Below are 9169 nucleotides of genomic sequence, written 5' to 3' on the forward strand. Positions count from 1 at the left end.
GTGTTTTTCCTTTGAGTGTGATGTGTTTTAATATTGAATCGAGCTACATTTGTTAAACACTTTATTTTCTAGTGGGAACGAATACAGCACAAATGTATGTGCAAAACACTTGAATCGATCAACTCTGTTTCAATTGAAAGCTATGTGGAAAACTATGTGACATTCTCATGAAATACATACAGAATCTAGAGATAACGATATATCTGATCGTTTTTAAGTGCATTTCATATAAACGTAGCATGATTCCCACTAAATATCAACAGTTTTTACACTAATTTTATGAGTGAAGTGTATATTTTCATGAATTCCATGTGCTCTACACTGAAAGAATTTACCGGCCACAAGCTGAATGGTTTTTGCTTCATCCGATCCCCATAACGATTTTCAGATGGTTTTAATAAGTCGGCCATTCAATTTCCCCTCTGTCAAAAACAAATTGATTTGTATGAATATCATTGAAAATTTGTGTGAAGCACATACACTTATAAATTGAATGAATCCAAAATGTAGATGATTTTCGTTTCAAAATTAATCATCACAGCAGCCATATAGAAAATACTATTCATTTTTTTAGTGCGTATGATGTTCGTACATATAATCGCATACCAATAATATCATATGATGTTCGTACATATAATCGCATACGCATAATATCATCGTCGGATGATATTAAGGAGATTTTTATGTAGTTTTATGTATTACGGAGTCCTTATAATGTGGATGATATTAAGAAGAAATAATATTGAAATTATACAGCTGGAAATGAAAATAAATTAAAATGCAAATGACCTGCAATTAAAAAGTTTTAATTATTCTCCACTTCCATTTTAAAACATTTCTATGACAGTTGAAATTTTTTACAATTGCATTGGAGTTCAATGAGTATGAATAAGAACTGGTCAAAGTGTCAAAAAGGTATCACAGTATATGGATATTTTTCAAAATCGAGGAACTGATATGTAAGTGCTCCTAACAAAGGTGGAAATGATCAGATTTGATACGCAAAATATAACGAAGAATGTCCCACACACTTTCGTCAACTAAGATGTTGGAACGGATTTTGGCGTATACTATAGTTTACAAAAATTGATAAGATTATTCGCAAGAGTGTTTTAGGCTGGAACCGCAGGATGCCTAATAAAACTATGAAATATTGTACGAATAATTAAGTTTGGGCAATTTCAATTTATTTTATTGAAATAGTAACAAAGTCATAAAAAAAGTTAATTTAATGAATAGAATTGGTTGAAGCTGCATTTTTTTCCTTTAATGGATTTAGATTTTTTTTAAAACATTTTCACTGAATTAATAAAAACAATAACATTGAAAGAAGAAGATATAAAAAACACTGAAGATAAAAAATCATTTATTTAACAAAAATAAAAATATATTTGTTCAAATTTAATTTTGGTTTTTTCTCGCGTACGTGGTATTATAATTATAATTAATATATTTCAAACCGATCAGCACTATCACCCGATTCATCTGGAAGGTTTTGCTTCTAACCATTACGACGGCACTTTTTTCATGTTTTGATCTGCTTTTTGAAGTTGGTCGTATTTTTGTTGTTGATAAAACGGTTCATAATAATCGAATGATTTGTTGCCGAATTTATGTAAATCCACTTACACTGATTACACCAGAAATTACCGAGCGTGCTATTTTTCTTTGAAATAAATTCCGAACTGCAAAACATGTCGCAACATTGGTCGTATGTATGCGGATCAAAGATAGTTTCTTCTGGCTTCTTGCCCTTGAATAAAATAACTGAAAGGCAATTGGTTGAATAGTTGATAATGTCTCAAGAAACTTACCTTCCCACTCCATGGTAGTAAAAATAATATATTTAGTGAGGCACTCTGCTTTAGTTTTAAGGTGCCGAGAGCAAGGTTTTCACATATACCACTTAGACACCAGAGACAATGTTGCAGAGAAACCATAAGATTTATTGTTACATATTCATTGAAATTTTTCCATTTAACATAAGTAGACATTTCAATATTCTGTATAAACTATGCTGGAGTCGGTTGAGTTATCGTACTAATTTTCGTCAGGGTATTCAATGGATTGTACACAAACTTTTTACAATGAAGTGTGTAGGTTGTTAAGTATCGTAACAATTGAAGGCTTAATTTTTCCCCTCAACAATTTTTCGGAAAAGAATTTAGTGTAAAGTTTGAATATATTCACCATTTAGCAGCAGAAACCAACATAAGAAAAACATATTGCACTGTGAAAAATATATTTTGTCATCAACATACAATAAATTGTATTTAACCGAATAGTTCCGATCGAGAATCACTTATTTCCGCTGGTTTATTAATATAAGAAAATGTAAGAAAACTTTAAAGTTGAAAGTATCAATTTCATATAAAATATCGTTTGTTGTAAGATACACGACTTTTCCGTTTCCATTCAAATGCAAATTATATTACTGTTGAAAACCGTTATAACCTTTCCAAACGATTTCACACTAAATTCAAAAATTCCCAGATTATTTTAAAAATTAAAAAAATTTCCCAGATTATTTAAAATAATATTTTTATTTACAATAAAATTGATTGATAGTAAGAACATGATTGACTTGTACACTAAAAATCTGCAGCAAAGTATGCAGATGATCAAGTTCTGCATTGCAATATAGTTATAGAGATTTGTTGGTTTCCATCTCTGGAAAAAGACGCTTGTAAAAAGAAAAAAACTCAGATCTGATCCATACCAAGAGTATGCAGTAGATCCATGGTAGAATGAAAACTTTCTTGTTAAATTTTGAGCATGTTTAATTCTACTGATTAAATCAGAGTTTTTTTTTTAAAAAAAAGCTTCGTCATTCATTTCGATTCAGTTGTTTGGCTCGATTTTCTATTAAACATAAGGGTCGGAGGTCGGAGCAGGTCTACTCTTATCTAACTGATTGTTTAAGATAGTATATACAATTAAATATAATTGATCCGATATACGGATTCAAAAAGGTTTTGAATTAATTAATTAATGATCCTATGAATATTTCTTCATAATATGCATACAGATTTTTCGGTAACGTCGAAGAGCTTCAATAAAAAGATCTTCGGCGACGACTCTTCGGTGTTTGCAGAGGAATAGTTGAAACCACTGAAATGGCATCACATCACTTGAGAGGATTCACGTTCACATTAGCATCGCTTTTGCCATCGGGGAAATGGATCTGGTCGGATATATTTTTGTTATTCTAAAATCACGCCTGTCTGTATTTGTTTGATCAACAGAAGAATAATAGAAATTCACACAATATATCCTTTCAAGGAACCTACAGCACCTACTCTTTGTAACTTTGCATACAGAATCGAATCCATTTTAATCGAATTACGAAATTTTTCGGAAATCTGTAGAACTTCTGGTCTTGAAACTTGGATTTTTTTTTCAGTCGCAAAATAATGCTTCGCACTTCATATTCATTTTATCAAGTATTGAAACAAACAACTATCAACTTTGAAAACACTTATCTCTTCTTCTTCTTCTTCTTCTTCTTCTTCTTCTTCTTCTTCTTCCGGTTGATGGCACTACAAGCGAAAATCCCGCTGTGTGGCTACGTCGAAATACTCGAATTTTCACTGCACTAACACGATACAACGTGCTCACCGTTTGAGAGATTCGCCGGAAGTGCACACTAATTTCAATTTGTCACACATTAAAAAAACTGATAACGGACAACACTTACATTCTACACAGATAGAATATTTTGCAGAATTCGGTAATTTTTTTACCGAATTTTCAACAACTGAACGATCGGTAATCTGTTCGGTGAAAGAACTGATCACTGAGTAATATGAACAAAATGTTTTATCTTATACAATCCGAAAAACCTTTTAATTTGCGAATTTCAATCAAATCAAAAAACATTACCAGCCCATTCATTAGACGATACTTCTGAATTTACTGAACTGTTCGGTATTTGTTTGACAATTCACTCATTTTGTTGGACTGTCAAACAACTACCGAATTATAAAAGGTTTTTCGGATTGTATGAAATATAACATTTTTTTGCCTTTCTCATATAGAAAGGTTATGCAATCACTGTGAAAACCGATTTTTTAACCGAAGCCCGGAGGGCCGAATGTCATATACCATTCGATTCAGCGCGACGAACTGAGCAAATGTCTGTGTGTGTATGTTTATAACAAAAATGTGCACTCGGTTTCTCGAAGATGGCTGGACCGATTTTCACAAACTTATACCGTTTTCGTTTATTGATCAGAGCAGCCCGAGAACTGACCCAGAGTCGCATCCATGCGAGGTTGTTTATTTTTTTTCTTTTTTTCTTGAGTTGTTGTTTAGGGCGTGTACCACGTGTTCGTTTTACTCGGAGTCAGAGTCGCCCGCATGTAGGTTCAAAAACGAAAACGGTATTGGATTCAAATGAAAGGTTTCTCAGTCCCATAGGGTGCTATTGAATTTTACCCGGATCGGACTTCCGGTTCAGGAGTAACGGCGTAAAATGTGCAAAAAATGCAATTTAAGTTGAAGGCCTTGTAGTTTTATATATTGCTGTTGAATTTTGTTGAATTTCATCTGGATCCGACTTCCGGTTCGGGAGTAATGGGGTAAAATATGCAAAATGAACTAAAAACGTGTAATCGATTTTCTCAGAGAGCGCTCATCCAAGTTTTATAAACTTAGATTCAAATGAAGGGTCCCACAGTTCCATACGAAGTTCCTGAGTTTCATCCGGATGCGACTTCATGTTCCGGAGTTATAGGGTAAAGTGTGTTCAATATCAGAGCTTAAAATTGTCACGCATTCTCAATGAAAGAAACCATTCCAGCAGTCTCATTTTCAATGTTTTACTGTCTTATTCCTAAATGACCGACACCAGAACAAACCAAGAGAGACGAAGCATTTTCGTTTCTCATCGAAAAAATGAGAGAGCATAATTACCAATGTCACTCTTTCCTCTGTGACAAGACGAAACCAAACTAACGTCTTCAGGTAGCAACAGCAGAATTTCAATTCTCATTCTTTCATCAATGTATTGAAAATATGTGACACTTGGCTATGAAAAGTGACTAAAATATGGCAAATCGAAGTAATTACATCCCAGAACTTCTTTGGAAACCAAAACTACTACAAATTCGAGCACCAACAGTTAAAATTTATTGTGAAACCTTTTTCTGTCGTTTTCAATTCTCACAGCTTTGGTTAAATATCGACACTGAATACTACGGAATTTTCACAGAAAACTGCAAATGACCGAAAGGACAAATGAAAGAAAAAACACAATTTTGAAACTACTGTCCTGCTTATGTCATTGACTGGACATGGATTTCGTTCTCATAGTTTGCAAGCGAAGCTGAGAGTGACAGTAATTTCTTGTCATTTTCGTCTATTCTTCAGTCAATGAAAATGACTTTTTTAGCTCTGTTCAATATGGTACACCGTCACTTAAACCGGCGAAACAAAAACCGCAAAAAATTTTCTAAATAGGACTCAAAATTCCACATATCAATAGTCATTATCGGTAGGCAGCTAAACAAACCAATTCTGGCTAACCTGGTTCCCGGTTTTCGATTAACGACGGGAAAAAATAGTCATATACTCAAAAGTGGATCTCACTCACTTTTCTCAGAGTTTGCAGAACCGATATTTCCAATCTTAAGGTCAAATGAAAGGTTAGGTCTTATGGTCCTACCAAAAATTACTGCATATCTTCGGATTCAACAAAAATTGAAACCGTCGTTCAGACTACGATGCAAAAACGTATAAAAACTTCAAAATTTGAACTAGTAGAGTTTGTACGTCGTTGGTGGCCGTACGAACCGACTTAGATTATACCAATTCTCGGGTTCCTGTGTTACAATTACATATAATAGTGAATCCACTTCGTTTTTTAAAGGTCATTTTACTGTTGTGATTTTGTCGTGAATACGACTTACTTTACTATGGGGTGCCTTTTCAAAATTTACCCTCTGAGAGAGTGATAAGTTTTTGATCGTGAATATCTATTGTTGTATCTAACGAATCAATATAATTTTTGCTACATGCAATAGGAAATATGATCACAATTTTATGATAAAATTTTCAGTTTTGTGACATAATCTCAAATAATTCAAAATTAAACTTTTCTGAAATGTTTGGTATAAACGAGTATCAAAGAGGATAATTCATAAGGCGCGTTTGCCTTTCTCGTATTTTGAAAGCTCATATCTCAGTGATCTGTGGAAGGATTTATATAATCCAATTACCATTAGAATCGAATTTTTTCAACTTAAACGTGTATAGCAAAAGCATTGAAGTATTTTAATAGTAAACTATTGAAAAACCTGTCTCATTTGACCCATGTCAACACCAGGAAGAGAGGAACTGAGGACACGCTGAGGAAGAGAACAAAATATCTGCTGTTGTACAACAAATCGTTCGAGGAAAACGTTCCGAACAGTGTTTAATACTGTAGTGAGTTCCACAATTTGGCCCTTCTGAAAGGCAGGATTGAATCCCGTACAGCACCCTGATAGTTTCTTTCAATGGAATGCAAATCCGAAATGAAATAATCGACATTAAAATTCTGTATGCGGCTATTTTTATAGCCGTTAGGACCGCCCATTAGTGAAAAAGCTACAAACGAAATCACGTAAAAAGAAAGCTCCTAACAAAAATTGGATCAGTTTGTATTCTATCGCCACTGCGAGCAGATGTACTTTGTGTCGTTTGCAAAGCTTGCGATTACGTCACAGCTGCCAGTCATTATCATTGGTGAAAAAACAACGGTGGAGAGCATTACACAAAATCAGCCGTTCTAATGGCTCTAAAAGTTTTCTAAAAAGTTTCCTCAGTTTAGTGCAAATCTAGAACAGTTTGGTTTGATTTTTGCACTTTTCGCTGTGTGAAATTCACAGTAATCGAGATCAAGTGAAGCCTTCTTTGTTTTTGCGAAAAATGTGAAAAAGGGGAATGCTTGCATAATTCATACAATTGATCAACTAATTGATATTCGGAAGTGTTAAGGAACATGCCAGTTGTTTTCGTATTCACGACATCCAGTTATGTCTCTGACATTACCCACCCGCCTTTTTTGATTCTGGATATGTTTATTTTTACATATTTTTATTCACAGAATCGAATGAAGAAAATAAGAACGAATCGGTTTGGTTTCCTAATATAGATCCGAAACAAAGAAATTTTTTTTCATACTTCCTATTTGTTAATAAGAGAAAGTTCATTGTTTTTTCATGTATGAACTTTTCTTGAAGAAATATTTCTATTATTCGCCGCCTCTAAAAATGCATTTCCAAAATTGCAATCAAAAAATATATTGGACACTAAAAAGTGCCCTTTTTGCCTCATATAGAAAGGCTATTCGTCGAGATCACAAAATGTCTGTGCGTGTGTATGTATGTATGTGGCAAATAATGTTATTTGATTTTCACAGAGATGGCCGAGCCGATTTTCACAAACTCAGATTCAAATTGAGGGTCTTACGGTCCCATAGACCGCTATTGAATTTTATCCCGATCCGACTTCCTGTTCCAGAATTACAGGATGATATGCACCGAAAAAAGGAAAAAAAATGTCACTCACTTTTCTCAGTGAAGGCGTGACCGATTTTCACAAACGAAAGGTCTTATGGTCCCATAGCTCGCTATCCACTTTTGTCATTCTTCGATTCCGGAATTACAAGGCAATAAGTTCATCACTTTGAGAAAATGCGCACTCAATTTTCTTGGAAATTTCTTAACCGGTTTTCAAAAAACAAAATGCAAATAAAAGGTTTTGAAATTATTTAAAAAGTCCCCGAAAAGTTCCTTTAGATCCAACTTTCGGTTCCGGTATTACAGCGCGATAAGTGAAAATATTTCAATTTCATGGGTATTTTTTCAAAAGTGATGGCGAAACGAGGTGCAAATTTTAATAAAACTATAATAAGTAAATTCATCTAGTTGGCAGACCTTGTTGGTTAGTGGATATATAAATCTACTTTGGGACTACTAGTCCTCGGTTTACGCTACCAAACGCACCGGTTATAGTGAAGAAAAGTTCCAAAAACGAAAGTGACTTCGATTTCTCAGGAACGGTTAAACCAATTTCAACAAAACATGATTCAAATTAAAGCTCTCATTTTCTTAGAAGATAATGTCCAATTCCATCCAGATCCGACTTCCGGTTCCGAAATTATAGGAGGGCGATGAGTATCAAAACTATCAAACTTTCATAGAAAATGACAATGCAAAACCGGTACGCATCGGTTCGTGCTGGTACGGAAGAAGAAAACACCACCGCCTAGAATACAGCGTACTTTGTTCAGTTTTGTTTAGAGTGCAGGGTTGCCACATTTAAATCTATATTAACTTGCATAACTGTTTACAAATTGAAAAGGTTATGGTAGTTTACACCCAAGGAAAATTTTTGATTAAATTCAAGTTTAAAAAAAATTTAAAAGAATTTTCTTGTGATGTTTTTTTTTTCGAAAATAAAATTTATATGAGAAAGGCATCATTGCACCACTAGGTGGATTAAAAACAAAAAGGTTCTTTATGCGGTTATTTATATGGCGATGTAATCCGGAATATGTAGTATAAATATATTGGCTGTAAAAATATATTATAAGCCTAAAAAAATTAATAGTGGTTAATTGAATAATCTAATTGAACTAAAGTATTCAATCATGCCCCCATGTCCCTTCTAAAAACGTTTGATTCACAAAAGGATTTCCATTTGACAGTTAGTATCCATTGAATGTCGTATTTATTTAAAGTCGGTATTGTTTTTTACCGTACCTGGCGACGGTTCAGATTTACCGTATGAATTGGATTTGAATTTACAGAATTCTGAAAAAAAAATTTTTTTGTAAGCGATTGTCTGCAAAAATTTCTGTGACTGTTGTAAAATAAAATGCAAGTGTCTAAAAACTGATTATTTCTGATCTGTACCGTAAATTTTCGTAAAAAAAATTACCTAATACCGGAGTCAAAACTTAGTGGGTATCTTATCATTTATTTTAAGGAGCAAGACTCTTTGCAAGTGTGTAGGTGAAGTAAAAAGTGTGTGCGTAAATACAAGTTTTAGTATATTTTTATCAGTTTTATTCGATAAAACCACCACAGAACGAGATAAGCAGCGAATCGGTTGTTCCTGTTTTGATTTGTGATTTGAAAAAAAACAAAGAGGTAGGTTCTACATCTTTTAGTTTTTATGAAAA

The sequence above is a fragment of the Malaya genurostris genome, chromosome 2, assembly GCF_030247185.1.
Source record: "Malaya genurostris strain Urasoe2022 chromosome 2, Malgen_1.1, whole genome shotgun sequence".
Lineage (NCBI taxonomy): Eukaryota > Metazoa > Arthropoda > Insecta > Diptera > Culicidae > Malaya > Malaya genurostris.